The 24,711-nt window shown below is 40.1% G+C and overlaps 1 protein-coding gene and 1 non-coding gene across 8 annotated transcripts in view; both read right to left on the reverse strand.

Annotated features, from left to right (window-relative positions):
• Window positions 1–24,711, reverse strand: part of ELMO1 (engulfment and cell motility 1) — a 586,094-nt gene that overhangs the window by 197,098 nt on the left and 364,285 nt on the right. The window lies entirely within an intron of this gene.
• On the reverse strand, window positions 19,985–20,057 carry TRNAK-UUU. The gene has a single exon. It is a non-coding gene; the product is annotated as a tRNA-Lys (tRNA).

Raw genomic sequence — 24,711 nt, forward strand, 5'->3', positions numbered from 1 at the left:
GGTTCTCAGACCTTTCATTCCCTTATGATCCATGTTTTTCTTTGCCTTTAGCATCTCTTTTTCTTCCTTTTAATTCTGAGATCTCCAAGATCCTTTCACTTTGCTCAATTCCAGTTGCCTGGGTTCTTGGGGAGCAAGGCTCACACCAGTGAATTCCTGTCTGTTGAGACCCCACAGAAGAGCAGAAGCACCTTTCCCTGCTAGCCCAGCAGTGTTCTCCTCTCATGAGGAGAATATGACTGCCTACTCTGGACAGGCCAAGTTCATCCAATCTCTGCTTTTGTTGTCAAGTTATTCCATTAAAGTAGTTCTTCCTGTTGTCATTTGGTGACATTTACTCAAAGCTATTTCATTTCATGCAAAGTCATGTTAATTTAAAGAACTGCTATCTCCAGTCATCAATAACAGTGCTTTGTATGTATGAGAGAAATAAAAAACATAAAAAATTCCAACTTTTGTATCTATTCTATCAGAGCTCTCATTGAACCCTTAAGGCCCTCTTTTTCAGGCTGCAACCCACCATATCCAATATTTGCCTTCATATCTAAGTCTACTAAGATTCAATGGATCTATACCATGGGATGACTCTGGAAGTTATAGAAGATGCAATTGTTTAATAAGTCAATATAGATCTATGAATGTGATGTTTTACCTGCTACACAGTTCCTTATCCAAATCTCAAACCTCTTGCATAACCCATCTTTCTTGAGAGAGAGGTCAGTGAATGAGGAATCAAAGTAGTCACGGTACCAGTTGGATTTAGCAAAGGCAGCAAAATTATCAGCTCAACAGGCAAGAGGTGCAACCTGAATTGCTGCAGGGTAGGGATAAGGTTAGGGACAACCTTAGCCTGGGAGGAAGCCTGAAGGCCCAGCCTCAGTTCAGCACCAAGGAGAGCACCAAACCCCCAGGTCCTGTTTGTCTGAGGCTCCCTAATGATGCAATCTGTCTCTTCCATAAAGAAAGCCTGATAGCAGCGTCTGTGATTTACAGAATGTTGAGCAGATGTCCTGGGGTTGGGTGGGTGTCAGGCAGAAAGAATCCAGTTCTCTGATTTTATATCCTTGAAAGTACTTTTGTCAGAATATTCCTCTAAGAATCTGCATTCATTTCCAGACTTGGACAAAACACATTAAAGAAAAGTCTTTCTTTAGGTTATTTTGTGAGAAGTTAGTACATATGCACATGGCCAAAAAATCAAAAGACAAAAAGGAAACTCTAACTTCAATCATAGCAACGCCCATGAAAGATTGCCATGTAATTTTGGTTACACCAAGAGAAGTGCCCCACAACTTTGCAGGACATTTTCATTTGTTAAAACACAAGCGCGCACACACACACACACAAGCGCGTGCACACACACACACACACACCCCACCACCAACAACAAAAGACTATTGTCTGCTTTCCTAACAATTCCAAACATTGCTCTTGATTTATCTTCTAGAGTTATATGCAGTAAGTCAAATATCTTTTCACTCGATGATTATTGAAATACTTGAAGAGAGTTCACATGTTTCCTCTTAAACTTCCCTACTCAAGGCTAATCATACCCCATTTCATCGACTGTTGCTTCCAGACATCATTACCTTCTTCTGGATGTGCTCTTATGCCACAGAATGATTCCTAATATTCCAGGTATGATCTGAGGCAAGCATATTTATCACAGGACTATTAACTCCCTCCTGGGATCTGGAAACTATACTCTTGTGAATATAGGTGCATACTGCACTGGTTTTACTTAGCAGTCATTAAATGGCTTAGATTGACAGGGTTGTCAACAAAAATGCTCAAGTCCTTTCACTTCGGGTTATTGATCAAAGTCTCTTCAGTTCTACATGTATGCAATGTGCAACTGATTAAGTACAGAATTATATCAAGTTAAACAAATCTTGATATTTATCCCATGGTTTCAGTCTACTAGAACATTAAAAAATCTTCAATTATGAAATAAGTACTCCTCTTGGTTTGGGGTATCCTGAAAAGTCTGATAGTATAATTTGCATTCCTTTATTCAGATTATGGATTCAAATCTTTAAAAAACACACAACTAAGGAGAGACTCATGCTCCCTCCACGGAAATGATTATCAGAAATCTATAAACATGTCCTTAAGCTAGAACCTAGATACTATATTTAGGATACCTGTGTAATTTAATATTTATGACATAAAAAGTTATTTCTGATAGAAATTAAATTTAGTAAACCTAAAATGGTTCCAAGTATTTGTTACTTTCTCTTTTAATCATTAAAACCTAGTCTTTTCCAAAATCCATTAAAAGATGTCAGTGGCAACAGTTTCAGAATCTACTTTTAAAGACTGTGATGATGAGATTCACCCTCAGCCCCTTAGCATACACTGACTAACGGCCTACCAAGAAGATGAGAAGATGCATAAGACATGGCCTGTATTTTCAAAGATCTTGGAAGAATGGGAAATTGGTTATGAGCATAAGAATGGCACTGCAAGAAGAAGGTGATGTGTGCTATCATAAAGAAGTACACAGTTTCAAGGGGCCATTTTGCTTTGGGGTTAGTAATAACAGGTGAAATGTACTAATGTTTTGTTAAATATTTTAAGGAAGTCTTGAGAAAAATGTGAAGTTTTTTAGCATTTTGTATAATCACAATGCAAGGTAAATTTAAGAACTTGTATTTATTCATACTACACTCAACGTATATGAGAGATCTAATTCATGTAGCATTTTAGAGAATCTTTGGGTTTCAAAGTTGGCAGACATTTTACCCAACCCCTTGTAGAGACAGCATGCATGCCTACAGTAACTCAGAGGAAGGCACTACTATGTAGCAATCTCCAGTTTCTGGCACCTCTCCCAACTTCATTGAAAACCTGCTACAAAAATTTCATTTTCCATTGGCTGTAAATGTGAAACAGACAAGCTTCTTTGATTCAAACATCTTTCCAACCATTCATGCACATATTAGCATATGTATTGCATTTCTTGTCCTAGCAGGAATGCTACTGCTCAAAAACAACAGCACTGAGCATATTCCATCACCCAGGGAACAGATTTCTAAGAAGCTTATCATTTAGCTTTCCCACTACATCCATGTTTCCCTGTCAGCCATGTCAAAAAGCGGTTGTGACGCGTCCTGCAACATAAACACTGGACATTAAAATAAATATGTGCACATGGCTTCTGTGGATGCAGATACAGAAATAACAAGAAACAAAGAGCTGAGGCATTTATAGTAAAGACACTATCCAAACTAGAAGCAGCAGAATATACTGTGAAGAACATAGGCTTTAAAGATTTGGGTGAATGCCATCTCTACAACTTAGGAGTCCTGTATATTTGGGCAGGCTGATTTCCCTTTGTGAACCTCAATTTCTTCATCTTTTGGCAAATGAGACTACAGCAGGAGAAAAAGACTCCTGGATCCATAATTATGCAAACTTCAGACTTTCAAGTATGTGTGTAAATCTAGAATCAAAGTTGTAGTAGTCAAGATACCTAACCCCTTCCACACTCAACTACCCAAATATCCTCCCAAGAACCAACGAAATGTGGTCACTTTTTGCAGGATCTGCCCCAATCAGCTTGTGAGTCAATGTTCAAGAGGATGTTAGCTCTAGCCTCCTGTGGGCGGAAATCTCTCATTGGTTTTGCCTCCCTGAATTCTGAGGGTAAAGACCTTCTAGGCAACACATGCTCACCACATCTGTGTTAAGTCTTGGGTCCTGCAGTACCCACCACTGGACCACTGCATCCAGTTGAGTGGTACCAATTCTAGGGGGCACCATCATCCTCACTGCCCATGCCAGCCATGCACCCTGGAGTTGCGCCATCCAGGTACAGTGGGCAGCCACAATCTTTCTAAGGGAGATGTCCTACCTGTAGTCTCGGCTGAAAGGGCAGCCCTAAATGTTCATATTTTATTCCATATAATTCATTAAGATCTAGCATTCAGCTTAACCTTAATTAGGAACCAATTAATCACAAAACATTCAGAAACATTTGATGCTTTAGGAAGAACAAAAGAAATGTAAAGGCAGAATCCTACCCAGAAAGAATTTACAATTTACAATGGTCTGGCTTTCCTCAATAATATTTCAGGAAGACTTCAGTTCTAGTAAAATTTGTTGAGTCGTTCTCACACTTTGGGGGAAAGGCGATTTATAAACACAAGCTATTTTATTGACTATAGATCCCTAGCCAGTTCTTTACAAGGTCATGTACCCAAGAGTGATTAAAAAGCAACAACAGTTGCAGTTTCTTTTAAGTGACTTTCTTGACAGGGGCACCAGACAGGGTCAGCTTTTCACATGTCAGTTCACAATGAGATAAATAATTCTTGGAGCACCATCCTTTAGAATTCCTACTGCAACCTCCTGGCTCAGACCAAGCAGAGCTCTTAGGAACAAGCTTAAGCCAGATCATGCTCCATTAGAATGCAGTGTCAGTGACTGTCAGAAAACTGGACAGGACATCCCTACCACAAACTGAGTTTATTTCGTCCATCAATTTTTGAAGATGAAAAGGATGACATGGAAAATTAAAGAAGCATACTCTTCCTCTGGTTCTTTCCAAGCAAACAGATTTGACTTGAAAAGCAGGTTGAAAGGCACCAAGGGCAGGGTCCCTTTGAACACTAAGAGGAAAGGTGCCCTGGCACCAACAGATGACAACGTCTATCATCTAAACAGCCTATTTCATCCTTGTGTGAGTGTGCATGTGATGGTGGAGAGGGCAGGAGGAGAAATACAATGATATACTCAGGGCAAGAACAGTGGAGTCCAGGGGGGGACTTGGGAGTCAGAGTCCTGAGTTCCGGCTCTTATTTGGTCCCCTTTCAGCTGGGGCATCTTGTGCCAGTTACTGCACCTCTGAATAGGTTCTCTCATCTGTCAAATGGAAATGAAGATAGTATCTTTTTCATAGGATGGCTTTAGTATTAAATAATTAATGTAAAAAGTCTTATAAAAAATGTCCTACACATAAATACTCAAAAATATATGTATTATATTTTTAGTAGGTTAGGTATAATATAGAAAAGATGAGGAAAAGGGTGCTTAACACATGATTGTTAAATAAATGAAAACAAACATATAACCAGACAGTTATTAGTTACATTAGTTAATGTAAATTAGAATTTACATTAGATTAGTAAATTCTAATCATTTTGTGGGAAATTATATTACCAATGGCAGGTTTTACCTTATTTTTTCCTTTAATACATTCGTGCTGGACTTTACACCCTGACTCTGATATAACATGCTAAAATCAATGATATCGTGGTACACAGTTGTCATGTGTTTTGAAAAAAAAATTAAGAACCATTTAGGAATATGTCTAACTTTATAGGATTAAGGAGAATCAAGTATTAGAAGGCTGACTCCCTTAGTGATCTCCAGAAGGCACAGCCTGCCCTTTGTGGGGTACATGTGTCTTACCACCTGTCACTCTAGGTAGAAAATGGGAAAATGATTTTGAAGTGACATCAAGTTTCCCTTAAGCTATCAGGTTCTCATGAAATAATCTACACAATAGCTTCTTTCATGAGCTTTGTTCTTTACAAGGCCTTCATTACTGCTTCATTCAGATGTCCCCAAGATACAGAAGCTTTATCCAACTCAGGAACACCACCTTAGCCCAACAAATTCAGAGCATCATTGGTAGAGGAGAAACTAGTCTGTCCTTTTCAACGCAGATGTGTGCATGTGCGCACACACACACACACACAAGCACATGCCCACCATGAATTGACCTCTGGGTTGATTAGTGAGAACATTTCTCTTCACATTTCCAAGCTTCCTCTGAAAATTGAGTTTAGAGGGGAGTGAGTACTGGCAGTTCAGTTAGTTAATGATCTCTACTTTCAGACCAGAAAACATCTTCTGTTATATTTGTGCATTGCCATAATATTACCAACTTCCTATTGTGTCAACTAACACCATTTGAAAATTCTTATACCATTACTACCATTTAATAAAGAGCAAGGGGTTATCAACCCTAAAGAAGATGGCAGGACCTGGTTACAGAAAAAGGTTATTCCTTCAGTGCCACAAAGAAAAGACAAAGGGCAACTCTACACAGGCACACACATGTGTTCACAGAGGTAAGTGCATGCATGTACACTCACACACAGTGTACACTGTATGACTGGCTACTGAACAGTGAAAACGCCACTCCAGGCTAGCAAGGTCTTCAGTCTAGAGTTCCTTGGACTCTGTCAATGCTAAGGTCCCTTCTCCTTCTCACTGTTTTTGATTCTGTGGGCTGGTTTCATACAAATGTTAAGTCATCTTCTCTAGGATGTTTCACTCAAGTCACAGCAAGAGAGGTGCACAATTTTAAAAATCCCACTCTCGTAGGAGAGGTTTTTTAGCTAGCTTATATTTTCATTGTAAATTTTAAAATTCACTTAAAAAACCTAAAAGGCAAGGGGTCATGCACCAACCTCTCTCCTGCTCTCAAGGGCACACCCACCCTGTCCCTTCACTTCCTGTTGCACTGGGGTGGGGGACACGCCAACCAGAAGTGGGCAGAGAAGAGAGTGAGGAAAAGAAGGGAATCTGTCCAGGCTTTCATCAGACTGACTGGAGGTACTGATGCGAAATGATTTTGTGTCTGCATGAGAGTAAATGCATACCTTCTGAAGGTTCCCTCAGGGCTCCATTCCTCCTGTGAGAGTGTGATGTGACCTTTCCTCCAGAGCATCTCAATGCAGGAAGCCCTGGGGATACCCCAGGACCAGGGAAGCCTAGAAGACACTTCTAGGAAACCAACTGTCCCTGATTCCACATGGGCCATATCCTCATCTGAGAGTACTTGGTTAAAAGATTCCTCAAAGATTGTGAAACGTTTCAAAAATCTACAGTTAGCAGTCTGATTTCATCTACACCCCAAAAAGGATTTCTCAGAGATTTCTGGAACCCATCATGGGTTTCTTCCTTTCACAGGGACACCCAAGAAACGATCAAGGGGGATGTTGGGGAAGGGTGCATACCCATTAGGCACAGTATTGCCACACAGGAGGCATCCCATTGGCTCACGACGTCCCATTCGGGCCACCTGAGGCAAAGAAAGGTCTCCCTGTGGTTAGAGTCTCAGATGAGAGTTTCATGCTAGAATAGTTTCCAGTGCTCAGTGAACTACCCTGAGATGGCTCCTTTATATTCACTCCGATATATTCCCCATATTGATGAATATTTTAAATAAACCCAGGGGAGGCAATTCTGATCCACCAGGGAAAATATCACTCCAGTGGGGGCTTTTACAGACAGATGCTCTGTGGAACAGGGTTCCAGCAAGTCACAACCCTTTGCAGTGCTTGTCAAAAATGGAAGATTAAAATTATTTCAAGGCAGGAATGCAAGTTTAGGGCCAATGTATCAGCTTTTTATGGGAACATCATAAAAATCAGATAACTTATCCTTGCTGAAAACTAATATTATGTGCGTCAATCTTCAAGTATAGTGTAGTAGAAACGATTTTATGGACTATTGTTATATTTTTCCTCTTTCATTGTGTGACAGAAGCCACTTCTGTGTTTCACTGCTTTTCAGTATGAACTGCCATCAATAATATCTCACAGAGCCAAAAATGATTCACTATTATGTTAATCATTTGAAATTATTTTTAGCTGGGAAGGAGATTCAGACTTTAATGGCCACTTAAGGAAACGTGGCTTTGAAGTCATGTGCAGGAGGCCCCAGACAGCACAGCTGAATTCTAGGGAGGTTTCTTTTTTCTTTATTATTGTCTTCCTCTCTCAAATGTTCCCACCAGAGACCTCATGGCACCAGAGCAATAACGGTAACAATGCCTTTCATTTTCTCATTAGATCCCAATGGCTCCAAATTACCACTCAGAGCTGGAAATGCGAAAAAGGAAAGGAATGATAAATAAATGACTTGCCCAAGGGCAGGCACAGAACTACACATGGGCCACCTGTTGGCATTTAGTTCTGACAATATCACTTTTAGAGGTTTGTGTGATACCACCACAGGAAGAGGATGGAAACAAGATACCTGCAAGGAAATACGTGGATTGAGCACCTACTACGGATTAGGCCCTTTGTTAGGGACTTTCATATCTGTGATCACACTGACCTTCATAACAGTCCCATGAGGTAAAAATTATTACCCACACTTCTATAAAGATAACTTAAATTAAGTAACTTGTCAGGTGTCACAGAGCCAGCAGGAGGCAAAGTGAAAGTTTAATCATGTAATTCCAGCCTTGGCACTGAGAAAGTGAAGAATTGTTTTTTAATGAGGCATAGTTCTTTTCGGTTGGAAATGGGTTTACGGAATTTTAAACAATTGGCCGAACATATGCACCCATGGAATACTATACACAGTTATATAAAAGAATGAAATCATGTCCTTTGCAGCAACATGGATGCAGCTGGAGGCCAGTATCCTCAGTGAATTAACCCAGGAACAGAAAACTAAATACTACATGTTCTCACTTATTAAGTGGGAGCTAAACACTGGATACACAAGGACACAAAGAGGAGAATAACAGACACTGAGAACTACTAGGAGGGAAGAGAGGGTGGCAAGGGTTGAAATCTAACTGTCGTGTACTATGCCCACTATCTGGGTGACACTGGTACACCAAGTCCCAGTGAAATGCTATTTACCCATGTAACAAATCTGCACATATACCCTCTGAACCTAAAAGTCAAAAAATAAATAAAATAAAAAACAACAAAAAACCCAAGTGATGAAAACAAAAATTACAGTCAATAATTCCTTTGAGTTTTACTGCCCATGAAATATTAGATCTTTGGCTTTTTAAAAGTTCGATTTACACTATAAACTAAGTAAATTAATTAATATGTCAAAAATTTGGGGTAATGTCCCAAGACACCTGATTCTGGCCCAATTTGGTGATGGGCTGGAGAGGAGGGAGGCACAGAGGGGAGACAGGAGGACAGAGACACAGAAGGTTTCTGTCCACAGAGGCTCCCAGACTAAGATTCCGATTTCCAAGTACACATGTGAATGACTATTTCTGTCAATGACTACTCTCAGTTTGCCAAATTTGGTTACCATTTATATTTTGCTTTTGCAAAGATGATACCTGTCACAACCTTAGGTTTGCTTTGGCATAAACTGTTTTACCTTCATTTGTCACTGACACAACAGAGTGCTCAGAGAACCAGAAACAGATTAATGGGGATGGGGGGGTCATTTTACATGGAATTGTAGCCAAATAGAATAGGTAGTTTTCTTTCATTTTGAAGGTACAAGGGATTTGAAAAGCACAGCTCTACTGTATAAAACCAAGGGTTTCTACACAGAGGCAGCCTTCCTTCAAAGCACTGGATACAGCCACAAAGTAGAGATCTCCTTAATGCCAAAACACATGTTCTAGAGAGAAGCTTTATTGAAACCAAGAATACAGCAGGCCTAACGAATGGTGGAACAAAGTGACTAGGGTTGCCCAGAATTTAATCTCATGGTGGTAGCACTTACTGACCCAACCTCTTTCCTCCCTCACTCCCACCTGTCCTTTTTACCTTCCACAGTGCTTTTGTGGCCACCATATACAAACCAGACATTGAGGTGGACTAGTGGAGAAGAGTGATAAATCAAGCCAGTGGTCTTCAAGGAGGGGACACGTAAGCAGCCGATAAAAGAATCAAGTCATTTAGCAATGGGGTACCTTAAGGAGACTGTGCTGTCTGCTGCCTTTTATAACGAGCATGGATTATTTAAAAACAAAAAAAGAACAATAAGCAAATTATATTAAATACACTGAATGGCATCAGTACTCATGGGGTTTTCTTTATGACTCAGACATTTAAGAGTAATTGCCAAACTAAAAGGTTTCCACATTTCAATATTTTTCATTCAGGATTTTATCCTTTTCATTCCTAATATTCTGTGGCCTCAAATGTGCTTCATCGAACAAAAATCGAGGGTCACACTGAAAGGCAACTCGTGACTTTCAACAGAAATAAACCCTGGCCGGGTTATACTTCATTCCATGAGAAGTGTTCAGCATTCAACCTGCAGCATCCTAGTTGACACAGCAGCATCCTGTAATTACCCCTAAAGGCCATTTGATTTGATAATATATTCACCACCATGTATAATTTACATAATGTTTTACAATTATCCATTAATATGCAGATGTGAGGCTAAAGATTATGTGGCCTGGAAATGCAATGCAAGTATTTCTCTGACAATCACGCTCTGTGTGTATATAGATACCTAACCCGATAGGCCCTTCAGTGTTAGTGAAGGAATGACTCATGGTGATTAAGAAGAAATGAGAATGAGCCTAGCATTCTAAATTTGCAATTCACTTACCAAAGTACATAAAGCCAATGTTAAGTTCAATAAATGCTATGAGAATGAACATTTTTCTCTCTAAATTTCTTACATAGATCTCTGGGATGTCAGAAAGCCTGTCAAAACCAGCACCAAAGGTGGGAAGTAGTTTAGACATGAGCATCCTTTAGACATGTAACTACCATGAAAATAACTCACCAAGTGTATATTAAGACACATTAATCAGATAAACTGGGCTATGAAATTAAATCCTCTTTCTCCTTTCCCCAACAGTAATCCATCTACAAAGGGAAAAGGAAATGAAAGTGGGGAAAGGGATAAATACTTATGTCACTTTAGCATCACTGTCGATGTGTTAAATGTACAAAAGCCAGGAAATTCAGTTACCGTTCCCATAGCAACTGCAGCTTGCCTCCTGGACCTGGTAAATTAAGTTATGAAAATTAATCCCACTTAGAACATGAGGAAACACTGTCCCTGAGCAAGGGAAACCAGTTAGGTCGAACTTTGTATTAACTGAGTAGCAAGCTCTCCTCAAGATGAGGTCCAGAGGAAAAGACACTTGCGTGAGCAGCTCACTGCAGGCTGCTTTTCAGGAAAAGAGAGATTTCCTTCGACTGGTATGACCTGACCAGCTGACAGCCCAGTGAGTGGGAGCCTAGACATTTCAGAGGCATCAGAGAGAGAATAACAGACACAGGTCCCCTACACATGGAGATCCAGGATGTGAATTATTTAATCCTCCCGGTAAGAAAAGAAGCCACCATACACATGGTGTACCTTACTACGACTTGTAAATGCCAGTTCTCTTATGATTCAATGAAAGACCAACAGAGAAAAGGGGACCGAAATCTGAAACTGAAGTGAAAGGTAAAGCTTCAAGTCTTATATGTTTGTCATTCAAATGGTGCTTACGCCTGGACCAAGTCTGATTGTATTACCTGAGTAGGTTGTATTTTAAATAAATAAGCAGCTTTTGGTGACTAGCTAAATCCTGGTGAGAATTCACCCAATTAAGATTTCTTTACTATGCTGGTACTTATTTTCAGGTTCAGTAAGGAATCTAAATATTCAAAATAAAAACGAACAAAAGGTCCTACGGTCAGTACTAAACAAAGTTTAAAAAATTGTAAACTGGCATACACTTTCCTTCCCTAATGAATACAACAAATTAGTTTTGGAACTAAACTGAAAACATTCTCTATAGTATCAGCAATAGACACAGAAGTCAAATGGCATATTATTTAATAGTAAGTGTTTTCAAGCCATGATCACAGTCTTTCTCTTCATCACAGCTTCTACCATCATCCTGGGCTGCTTTTAAATCCACTTGTATGACCCTTGGCCTCATCTCCAATGACCCTTCCTCCGATTCACCTCCGCTTTCTCCCTCCGCAGTCACCCTTGAGCTGAGAGTACTGAGAAAACGCACGATCACCAGAATCAGCACATTCCAACACTCAAGTTTTTGAAGACAGCCTCCTCTCCTACCTCCTTACGTAGTATGTACACTACTGTAGTTCTTCAACCTGGTCAAAACTGCAAGTTCAACCAGCCCCCTCCTGCCACCACAACCTCTTTCTCCCATGCAGATTCCATGGTCCATTATTACAATCATGCTGTTTCTACCAAATTCCCTAAATTCCTAAATTCTTTCATCCTTGGATCTTCTGCCGCATCCACTTGTTGTAGTCCTAACCATAGAGGAGCCCCACGGGCTTCTTTCTCTGGGCCTACATGGAGCAGCGGGAGTGTCTGCAAGAACACAATCCCACCAGATGGCCTCACTGCAGTCAGGATCTGAACCCTCAGCTGGGCCCTTGACACTGCCTGGGCATTTTCTCGTGTTCCTCTAGTCGGCCTGCTCTCACGTGCTCCACAGCATCATTTCATGCATTTTCTACTGTCTTTAAACCTTGCTCACTGACTGCCCTCACGCTAGGAGGGTGATGTTGCATCCTTCATAGAGAAAATAGAACAATTGGTGGGGAGCTCGTGTCCCAGGGAGCTCCTGCCCTGGGATCTGCATATCTTCTGCGATGCAGTAGAAACTGCAGGGGACTATGTATGAGGGCTGGAGCATTAGATCATCAGGTTCCAATCCTGGCTCCTGGTTTGACAGTCAGTGGGCCTTGGGCTAACTACTTCACCCCTCTGTGCCTTGGATTCCTCATCTATGAAGACACAAGGATGCTACCTGCCTCAGTGGTGTAGCTGTTACAGGAAGTAATATAGGCAAAGCCTGCAGAACAGTGTTTGGCACACAATACGCACTCAGAAATGTTTGTCTTGATAATTATCACTGTTATTATGAATCTTGGCTCTCTCCTCTCTCATCCTTCTTACTTTCCCTCCTATTAAAATCCTTCCTGCTCTTAAAAGCCAATCTCCCCATAAGTACTCAGATCCTATCTCCTTCCCCATCTGCAGACACTAGGCTCCAGCAGTGTCTCCTCTCTCTCCTGCATGTCTCTCCTACCATGGATTCCGTCTATCTGTATTCAGATATGCTCAGCAGTATGCGGTACCTGTTTAACAGCTAGCTTTTGGTGGGGATGGTGGGGTCTTAGTTGTGTCTGCCAGTTTCTGTGGTGTAAATATTCCCACCATAGCTGAATCTAAGCTGCCCACTGTTTAACGACTGGCTACCAAATTTGCTGACAATAATTGGTTCTAGTCCACCGGTGATATATGTTGGAGTGTCTTTCATCTTTAAACAAACTCCCAAACACTACCATGAACAAAAACAAAATGAAAACCCAGCCGGGATTCTAACACACACCTCTACCTCCCACCCCAAACAGCTTTTGCCGTATCTCTTCATTATCCTTCATGGCTACCATTTTTTTGTTTTCCCTGAGGTGGGGTCTTTCTATGTTGCCCAGGCTAGTCTTGAACTGGGCTCAAGGGATCCTCCCACATCAGCCTGCTAAGTAGCTGGGATTATAGGCATGCACCCACCTGTGGCTACTATCTTGAAAAGAAGTGTCTCCATCACCCCAGGCCTGACATCTACTCTGCCTTCCATCTCCTTCCATCCCTCCATGAGAACTGTGCTAGCTAAGGACTCCAATATCCTCCAGGAAAGAATTCAGTCCTCTTCTAACTTGACTCTTCGCAGCATTCACTGGTGCCTCCACATCTTCTGGTTCCACCCTTCCCCCTCACATCACTCCTTCATGTGGTCATCCCCCTCTTCCTCTAGAAGCCCTTAAACGAAGGTGTTCCATGGGTTTGCATGCTGGACCTCTGTTCTTCCCACTCCAAATTCTCTTGAGACAATCTTAACTCATCTCATAACTTTACCACCAACCCACATGGAAAAAAGTGCCAATTTATTTTCTCGGCATAGGTTTTCCTTTTGGGTTCTCTGTCTGAACGTATCTATTTTGAAAACGAAAACACTCATGCTAGCAGACTGGAGGAACAAAACAACCATAGAGACACTGCCTGCCCTAACAACATTCAGGCAATCTGGGAAAAAGAAATAATCTGAAAAGTTATATCTGCGACTCACTGATATGGTTTGGCTGTGTCCTCACCCAAATCTCACTTTGAACTGTAATAATCCCCACATGTCAAGGGCAGGGCCAGGTGGAGATAGCTGAATCATGGGGCAGCTTCCCTCATACTGTTCTCATGGTGGTGAATAAGTCTCACAATATCTGATGGTTTTATAAATGGGAGCTCCCCTGCCCAAGCTCTCTTGCCTGCTGCCACGAAAGACGTGACTTTGTTCCTTATTCACCTTCAGCCATGATTGTGAGGCCTCCCCAGTCATGTGGAACTGTGAGTCAATTAAACCTCTTTCCTTTATAAATTACCCACTCTCGGGTATGTCTTTATTAGCAGCATGAGAACAGACTAATACACTTGCCAGCCAGGTGGTAAGCCACAATCACGTGAGGAAAAGGCAGAATCAAAACTGTAGGGCACTGAGTGTGGCATGTCCACTAATGCAAGCACTTATGCCTGGTTGTATGGACTTACTTCTCTGAATCTAGTATTTAGTCATTTGAGGGCAACAGCAAGAATGAGGCAAAACTGAATCTTCCTCAGCACGAAGTGATTCTCCAAGCACAGATGCAGGCCCCTTCCTGGCTGTGGCCACTGGGTGGTCCCTTGGTACCCAGTACCCAGGCCTTCTGGGGTCATTCTCTAAAGAAGGCACTGTGGCTACAGGCCAGTAGGCCTCTGTGCCTCAAAGAGCCCCAAAGAGTTCTAGTGTTCTATACCACTGTAGGATGACAGTGGTATTAATATATAGTTTCAAATAGTTGGAAGGAGAATATCGAATGTTTCCAATACAAAGAAATGATAAATGACTGCGATGATGGATATGCTAATTATCCTGATTCAACCACTATACCTAGTATTTATCAAAACATCACTGTGTTCCCCATGAATATGTGTACAATTATTATTTGCCAATTAAGAAATAAAATAAAAGAGCTATTGATACAGAGAACATTGAACTCAAGAGTTCGCATCAGTTTTAGGGTAAAGCAAAATTAATTTTAAAAATACAGAAACTGAGGGCACTATGTTTTGATCTGCTCTGATACTTGCAAATCCACTTGCATTACCCAGCTAATAAAAACTAGTGGGTCACGATAACCTACAAGAAGATTTTTGACTGATTAGATAGTGATACTCATCCAAAGGACTTAGGAGTAAATTATCTGGGCAACTTCTGGGGCAGGAAATATTTTTTTCCACACTGAATTTATGAGACAAACTGTGTCAGAATTTAAAGAAGATCTCATAAAACTCAGGATCCATGTATTCTCCAGAAACTCATCCATTCATTTTTAGGTAAAGGTCTTAAATTTATAGATGCCACTGATTACTGAGGGTGGCAGGCAACCCAAGCATTCATCTACAGACGTGATGCTTTGAGAATAAACATTCTGATCACATGGTGCTATGGCACTATCTCAACTGAAAAGAAAAATGAGAAATCAACATGAAAAAAAGTATCCAGTCCGCACACACCTGCTGAGAATCTCACTACTTTTCAGGTCTGTCAGTCAGTAGGCACAGTGATGAACAAAATATCTAAACATATGTGCAACAAAGAGCAACAGAAATGCAAAGTATTTTCTTCCTGTACTTCATATTCTAACTATTGTATTACGTACAAATATTTATTTTCTTCCCATACTTCCTTTTCTAATGATTCTATTAAGTTATCTGCTTCATCATCAGGAAAAGAAGCGGAGCCTTGTTTAAGGAAAAGATGTCGAGAGAGATAATTTCAGAAATGGCTTCAGATGTTTAAAACATTACAACAACTTTGTTTCTAAGTTATCTCTATTAAGTTTAGAACTACAAAATTAACAAACTAGAAATAGAAACTGTTCGTCTGGAACAGCTTGAAACTCATAATTTTTTTTTGAAAAGACAGAATTTTTGTGTTATTAACACCATAAAGGTTAAAAAAAAGCTTCTTGGAAATGAAGTCATGTGGCTAATAAATGTGTTCTTGAAGGCTCTTCTTGGACTGGAGTCACTCACAAATCTCAGAAAGATGAGTTGAAATATAAACTCTAGGCAGGCTATTCTCACTTATAAATAAAACAGTTCGAACTCCGCTTGGGGTTATGAGAATCCAAAATTCAGTATTACGGAGGTGCTCAGAACATTTGCATTTGAACATTAGAGACCAAATACTGGGCTAAGAGAATGGAGAAGACCAACAGGTAATAGCAGGCACAGATGGCCTGGGCACAGGTCTACTGCTCTCGAGCGAAACTGACTGTGGGTCACCCACTCCACTTTGAAACACGGGAAATTTCACATGCCTCATCCCTTTCCCAGGCAGGCCCTAAATGAAAGCTGTGGTGACACGAGATGGGTTGTGCAGTAAAGCAGTTCCCAGCTGTCCGGGCGAAACTCTATCCCAGTCTCCCTATCTCAGGAAAGTACAGTATGTTAGCAAGTGAGAGTGACGTTAAAGAGACATTCTTGAACTTGCTCTAGGAAATCACCTGTAACCTTTGGCACTTTACCTATTCTTAGTAATCGAATATTTGTGACCACTAAGATGTGACAGTGTTACAGTTGAGAGTGGCCAATGTATATGACACCTATTGTCAACAGTAATTCCCAGGACATACTCCCATCTCTTCTTATTGCAGTTGCTAGTATACCTGTGAGGCCCACTCTGTTAAGGCAGATGACTTTTAGTATATGCCTCAGTAAAACACAAATAAGAAAATCAATTTCATAAAAGAACAAAACATTTAAGATACAGGTAGCTCAGAAATTAACATGCAATGTCTCAGACTTATATAACTGAGAGAGTAGAGAGAACTATGGTTGGTTCATTACCTGATTTAATGATATAATGAAACTAAGGAGTGTTCACGCTGGTTTACAAAAGGGGAGATAGTGGTGCTCACTAAAGCACAGACAGCTTGAGGGATTCCTACAGAAATCCCCTTTAGGAGGTCTGGGCCCCACAAACAAACATTACATAGTAATGAGCCCGACTCCTAGGTCATGAGATGCTCCCCCAAATTACTGAAGGCTATAAATCTTAAATATAAAGGTGGCTAATACAAACTAATTATAAAATAGCAGTTTGAATTTAAGTAACAATTCTACAAGTTAAATATAAAAGTGTTAATGACCTCATTTTGAAATGATTGGTCACATGTCTCCAAATGCCTCATCTCTCCAGGTAAGAGTCAGGGTTCTATCCTGACAGTAGAACACTCCTTCATTTCTCTAAGATTGCAGCTGCTGCTCTCTGGGAGCCTGCCAGTGGTGGGAACAGCTCCACTCCCATTCTAAATCACTAAGAGCTGCACTAAACGGTTACCATTTACTCCCAGGGTTGGCCAGTAAGCCCCTCCCCACTTTCCCAGTAAATCTAACGAGAGACATTAAAAAAATGTGCTTTATCTACACCTTGCAAGTCTGGTCCTAAGACCTCTCTAAAGCGATTTAAGCGATCTATTTAGAAGGAAAAGAATCTGTTTCTTGATGAAAACCACTCAATTAGTAAATTAATTCTTGGTCTGATAAAGTCAAAACAAATTCCACTCCATCACTTCCCAACCCCTTCATCTAGGAGGCAGGGGAAAAAATCTAGAATCAGAGTTACTAAAAGCAGAAAAGTTCTAGCAGCTGCAAACATGAAAATTAAGAAATTCCCTAGAAGAGAAATTCTCAAATTGTGCCTCACTGTAGCAAAGGAAAGTGAATGACTAATAGGTGCTAAAATTTCTAAAGTCTCACATCTCATAACATGCCCCAAATTTATAATTTATTTCATAACAAGCACTTTTAGCTCAATCTTTGGAAGAAATGTTTCAAATGAAACTGATCTCCGATTTTATCCTAAAAGTTAATGAGAAAATGGGTCTCAGAATTAGTAATCAACTTTGCTAAAATGTTCCTACTGACTTAAAAATTAAGAATTGGAAGAATTTTATAACTAAAATATTGTTATATTCTATTTTGATCCATCTTACCAGCATAAGCTGAAATTTTTCTTATGCGAAGTTACTCCAGTTTCACCCTTTTTAACTTTGAGAACATGAGTTAATTTGTGTGCTCTCTCTGCATATTTTTATCTAAATCCTAGATTTGCTTGAAAATGTGAATTTTATCAGTTGTCAGAGGCAACTCAACATAGGAGGGTGACAGGGGGAGAAAATAAAATTATATTCAAATGAAACTTAAGCTGGCTCCCATCTGGCTAAAACTTTAAGCTTCAAATAAATGCAATTTTCTTTTCTTCACCTCATCCAATCAGACATAGAAAATATTCCTCTAGGGGGTAAGGAAATAGCAATCCAAGAAGGCAAAAGAGGGAAAACTGCCACTGCATCCTCTTACATCCTCATCACCCTACGTTCCTGGCACCACTGGATGGCAGAGGAACCCATGCTACTTAAGTCTCTTCATTTTGTGGCTCTTCGCAAGCCTTCCACATCTTGGGGAGTGTGATTAAACAGACGTGAAGAGGATATGAGAATACATATGAGAGACTGGGAAAAATTCATATGAAAATGCAATCCTCTTGTATTCTTTATTTCCTTTTCATCTATAGTAGAGGGCTAAGACCATAAAAAGTACTTCTTTATCAATTTAGTTCACTAAAAATATCACACCCTTTCTTGATTTCCATTGGAATTTGTGAACCGAGTGTGTGTCTATTATACTTAGAACACATATTTAAGTATCAGCCTGGGATAACAGCTGTAAACTGGAAACGATGATCAGAAAATACACGGGTTTCCAGCCTCCTGTTCTCATCTGTGGTCCCGTGTGTTCTTGAGCAAGGCTTTCTTGTTTGGTCTGGCCATCCCTGGCTTCTAGTGAAAGATGGCATGATGGATTTCAGAATGATGGGTACCAGCTTTACTCTGCTGTCAGGGAGGGGCCCTGGCTCACCCTTTGGAACTAACCACACCTGGATTAATAAACGAGGGTAAGCCCGTTAAGGGGAGCATCTGTGATGTATTTTCTCTTCTGGGACATTCCTTTACATACAGTTCACAAAGGGGAGGCATACACTCATCCAGGAATCAGTGCATCATCCCAATAGTTAACTCAATGAGAGGAGTGGAGATTTATGTCAATGAGCCTAGATTTACTTTCACCACGTTCCCCCACCAATTATCCTCCACCAACTGAGAACTACTAGTCAAAGAGGCAAAACTCATTGTCCAGAGAAAACTTTTAGGAGAACTGAAAATAGCCTGTATCCTGATGTTGATGGTGGTTACATGACTGTATACATCTGCCAAAACTAAAGAACTGTACATCAAAAAAAAGGTAAATTTTCCTGAATAAATTATCCATCAATAACTCTGACTTAAAAGGAGAACAAAGAAAACTGAATCTTATCTGGCATTAAACCAGTAGGTAATAGCCTGAATGACTCAAAAACAATATATTGAGTGGAAGAAGAGAGACACAAAAAGCTACATATTGTGGGATTCCATTTACGTGAATAGTAGGTAGAAAAGAAAGAAAATATATTATTCATCCCTTCCACCTCCACCCCTACACATACAAATCTCATACTCTTCACCACGCCCACAATCTTAGGGGAAAAAAATTGTATTTTCCCCAAAACTGGCCTCATGCTCTCACAAAGAAACTAGCAAGAGATTTCATAACTGTGTTTCAGAGTCTTGAGTGGGACTATTGTTCAAGAAGAGAATCAATTTTGGATGTTTTGATTCAGATCTCCTAAGGAGAATTCAACTCCAGAGAGAGCTCAGTGGGGGTGCACAATGCTCTCTCTGCCTTCCCCGCTCCTCATATTTCATTAAGCTAAAAGATTTAAGCACATTCAACAAGTAAGGAAGACAATACAATTTAATAACATCTTCCTGTATTTGGTGTAACTTGAAAAAAACAAAACTCGTGCTACCATATTTTCTCTTTTTTTTTGAGACTGAGTCTCGCTCTATCGCCCAGGCTGGAATGCAGTGGCCGGATCTCAGCTCACTGCAAGCTCCACCTCCCGGGCTCACGCCATTCTCCTGGCTCAGCCTCCTGAGTAGCTGGGACTACAGGCGCCCGCCAGCCACCGCGCCCGGCTAGTTTTTTGTATTTTTTTCAGTAGAGACAGGGTTTCACCATATTAGCCAGGATGGTCTCGATCTCCTGACCTCGTGATCCGCCGGCTCGGCCTCCCAAAGTGCTGGGATTAACAGGCTTGAGCCACCGTGCCTAGCCAAATAGCATCCGCCCAAACAGGGACTTGAACCCTGGACCCTCAGAGTAAAAGTCTGATGCTCTACCGACTGAGCTATCCAGGCCCCTGATATTTTCTCAACTAACATTAGCTAAAAAGATCATCCCCCAGTATCTTGCTAGTAGATGAAAATAAGAAAAATTCCCTGCAGGCAAAACTAACTTTGTTAATGCCCCCATTTCAAACACTATCTTAGATCAGACATTACTCTGGAATATTATCCAGCCTTTAAATACACACACACACACACGCACACACACAACATATATAATATTAGTCTACTCAAAAAGGTTCAGGAGAGCCCTTAAGCTGGGAGCTGAGGCTCAAGAGTAAACAAGTTCTTCTTGAGAATGAGGAGGAGCATTCTTTCTTTTAAATCTAAAAGTATTAACTCAAAAAGAATCTAAAACTTAACAAAAATTAGATACTAACCCAAGTATTCTATAGGCTTTTGGCAATTCAAAAAACAGAGTGTTAAAGTGCATGAAGCACCAAAAAAGGGTCTCCTCTGAAAATAGGGCTTGGGCCCTGATATGGTTTGGGTGTATTCCCACCAACATCTCATCTTGATTTGTAACCCCCACAATTCCCACGTGTCGTGGGAGGAGCCTGGTGGGAAGCAATTGAATCATGGGGGTGGGTCTTTCCTGTGCGGTTCTCATTATAGTAAATAAGTCTCATGAGATCTGGTTTTAAAAATGGGAGTTCCCTGCACAAGCTCTCTTTGCCTGCTGCCATCCACATACGATGTGACTGCCACGTGGAACTGTAAGTTCATTAAACCTCTTTCTTTTGTAAATTGCCCAGTCTCCGGGATGTCTTTATCAGCAGAGTGAAAACACACTAACACAGGCCCCTCGATACTTGACTTCTTATGAACTCGGAATGCAAATCAATATAGTACCTCTATTTCAATATTTTTACAGCAGTAAACTACGTAAGTAAAACCACCACTCCATACGCATCCCAAACGAGGAATCATCTATTCCACTTATTACTTAAAGAGTCAACCTTCATAGTTCCATTGTCAATACCATGTGTCACCATTAACAAGAAGGAGCCTGCAGTGAGGGGGTGCCACTGGTTTCTCTTCTTCACAAAACATAAGGCGGGTACCACTCACATGCAATGACAACAGAATCAACCATTTCGACACACAAAATACACATGGACAATACCTATGTCAAAAAATGTTTAACCTTTCTCATAAAACAGCCAAGAATAAGACAATATCCTGAACTCTCAAGGTGACAAAAGAGGTTTCTTCGTTTTCTTTTATTGTTGCTATTCTTTTTATCATACCCCTGGCTAAGGGGTCAGAAACATCAAAGGAAACTTTTCATAGGGCAGTTTAGCAATATCTTTCTAGTAACCATACATGCTCACTGACTAGCAATTTCACTTCTAGGAATTTGTGCTAAGGAAAGGATTAAAAATGAATCCTTTGGATTCATTCTGGTGGTAGCCAGAGGTGTTTTTTACAGTAAAAATTTCGAAACAACCTAAATATATAGAAATAGACATCTTTTGTACATAACTTAGGATATATATATATATACACAATGGGATGCTATCTAGCCACTAAAGAATATGCCCTTGAAAGATATGTTAAGATATGGAAAAAAGTTATTGATGATAATTTTGAGGGAAGGAAAAAAGAAACTAGGATTCTGAACTTCAGAGGCGGTATGACCCCATATTTCTTATCTATACATGTATATGCAAACATATGTATTTATGCAGATAATGTGAGGATACAAATATATAGACACAGTAGAGGCTAAAAGAGAACACATCGCTATGCGTATGCTATTATCTCAGGGTGGCAGAATAGTAAGGGGCTTTAATTTTCTCCTTTAAATATCATTCCCATTTTCTAAAACTTCTACATTTTCAACAGTAGACAAGCATCTGGTTTTTATTGTTGTTTGTGTGTACATGTGTGTGCTTGTTTTTTTTTTTTTTTTCCTTAGAGACAGGGTCTTGCTCTGTCACCCAGACTAGAGTATGGGGGCACTGTATCCTTCACGAACATCCCATAGTTCACCGTGACCCTTGAACTCCTGGGTCTGTGCTAGGACTACAGGCACATACCAGCATGTCTAGGCAATTGTATTTTAGTTTTTGTAGAGACAGGGTTTTGCTGTGTTGCCCAGACTTGTCTTCTGGCCTCAAGAGATCCTCCTGCTTTGACCTCCCAAAGTATTGAGATTACAGGAAAGAGCCACTCTGCACCTGGTCACTACAATTTTTAATGTATTGATTTTATAATATTAAAATATATTTCTATATATCTTATACAGTCCAGATTTTGTGTGATTATTTTAGGAATAGGGAAATGGCAGAAAAAAAATTCAAGAACAATTATGTGACTGTTTTAAAAAATGAAAATACTGATCCTCTCAAAAGTTGTAATACAGTATAATTAAATATACAGTATAAATATATAGTATGCAAAAATACATAATTATACAAATCTATTTAAATGTATAATTATATAAATATATTTATATATCAATATACCATATATTTATGCATATTTATACATATATACACTTATTCATATACTTTCATATGTTTTATATATATAAATTCATATATAGGGTATAAATATATAGTATAATTAAATATAGAAAATATTTGGAAATAAAATCTATGCTATGTCACTTGTCTAAACAGTGGTAGAAATCAAAGGATTACTCTGTGGGCAAAACAGTTTCATTAACATTGTGTTTTGTTTCTATAGAACTACTCTTTGCTCAGTAGCTTAAAATGATGCTAGAATACAAACAAGTAAGAAATAATTCACGATTCACTTTTCAGTTATCTTCACCAGATCAATAAACTCCCAGTGCCTGGAATGAGATCTGGGACATAGCTGACGTACAGTAGGTATTTGCCTAATAACTCTGTGGCCTGGGTTCTCGGGAGGGTGAGGGGATGAAGACAAGAATCCTGTTGTCTTTGCTGTCCTATCTGGGCACCATGCTTGCAACACGGTAGGTGCCCCACAGAAGTGCACTGAATTATACTTAGCCTAGATCCAGGGCCCCCAGAGTTTTGTGTGGTGGTGGCAATAACCTGGCTGTGAATGTGGGGTTAATATTAGACCAGAAGCAGCTAGGCTGAGAACATACCAAGGAGGAGTCAGAAGTGAGGTGGTTTAGCTTGTTTAGGGAGTTGCAAATGGGAAAATGCAAGCTGATTTTGGTCGTGAGTTTAGTTTTCTTTTGAGTTGCATTAGAAAATTAGGGCAAAAAAGCAGGCAGAAGCCAGATTACAGAGACTTTCAAGGCCCAAAGCAGTAAGGGTTTTTCCACAGACCTTGGCTTGAATGGGAATAAATGACTATTCAATCATTTTCTTATTATTTGGGACCCTGAAATTGCTTTCTCATGCCACACTTATTCCCTTTCCCTGGATTATGTGTGAGGATGTCCAGGAGCTGTGAAAGGTGTGTAATATTTAGCCAGCCATTTCTGCTTGGGTTTTAGATACAGGGCTTTTACGTAGATAGTAGTTGATGGTTTTCATTTGGAAATATTTTAAATGGAATATCTTTCCAATAAAACACTGGCAATATACTGAGACAAATGAGAAACACAGAAGCTGTTTTAAGGCCTAACTCCAGGAGGATGAGACCAAGGTTCTATTTGGCAGCTAAAAGGATGGACACTGTCCTTTTATTTAAAAGATATGTCTTGTGGCTTCTTCTTATGTGCATGTAGGAAATGTCATACATTCTTATTTTCTAATCTATCAAGAAGCCCTTCTAAAAGGGGGAGAAGCCTAGGGCTATGGGGACATCACAAAGAGCCAGAAGGGGCACCAACAGAAAGGCTGTGGGCAGGAATCGGATGGCGACAGATGACGATCAGCCTTCCTCGCATCACTGCGTGCCAGGCAACTCGTCCCTTAAGATAAACCCTGACAGAAAATAATGAATTTGAATAAAAAAGTGTAATGCACACATTAATGTGAAAACAGACAATGCTCTATTGAGTGAGTAATTTCCAGGTGAACTGCCTTATAATGGGGCAGTGGTGAGGGGAACTTTTTAAACTATTTCAGCCGTGACCTACAGTATGCAACACATTTTGTACTGCATCCCGGTACACAGGCAGACGAATGTAAAACTGATTTAATGAAACACTTCCCTTTGCTACTTGTGAAGCACTCTAAAAATTATTTTACTCCATCTTGAAACCACTATCCGAAATTCAGTAAAGTGATTTCGTTACCCCGGATGAGTCACTATTTGCAATTACTTCAAGAGAGTAATCCATTTGACTGCCTCCTTCCAGTTATTTTTTTTCCTATTTCTTGAGATAAAAAGCCTCCACAACCACATCTCATGAAATCAAAGGACTCAAGGTCATGACTAAAGAGGAATAGTCAAAAATGAAAGAAATTATATTATTATCTCAAGCATAAATACAGACAACCACGTGGCAAGGGATCCGATGAAATAATAAAGGTTCAGGAAATGGTCTCTTCTGCCCATCTCACCAGCCACGATGACCAGTGTTTTAAGAGAAAAACAGCACAGTCAGCAGACAGAAGGTTAGACTGATCTTGTTTGGCTGTTTAAATTTGTTTCCTTACCACCTGAAAACCCAAACCTCTAGCCAGCCAAAATAGTTCAGTAAGTGTTATTGGCTATGATTTTAACTTCTCCTCAAGGCTAGGAGCAGCAAAGAAACTGGGGCTCCATTCCA

This window comes from Trachypithecus francoisi, unplaced genomic scaffold (assembly GCF_009764315.1).
Source record: "Trachypithecus francoisi isolate TF-2019V2 unplaced genomic scaffold, Tfra_2.0 Lachesis_group4, whole genome shotgun sequence".
Lineage (NCBI taxonomy): Eukaryota > Metazoa > Chordata > Mammalia > Primates > Cercopithecidae > Trachypithecus > Trachypithecus francoisi.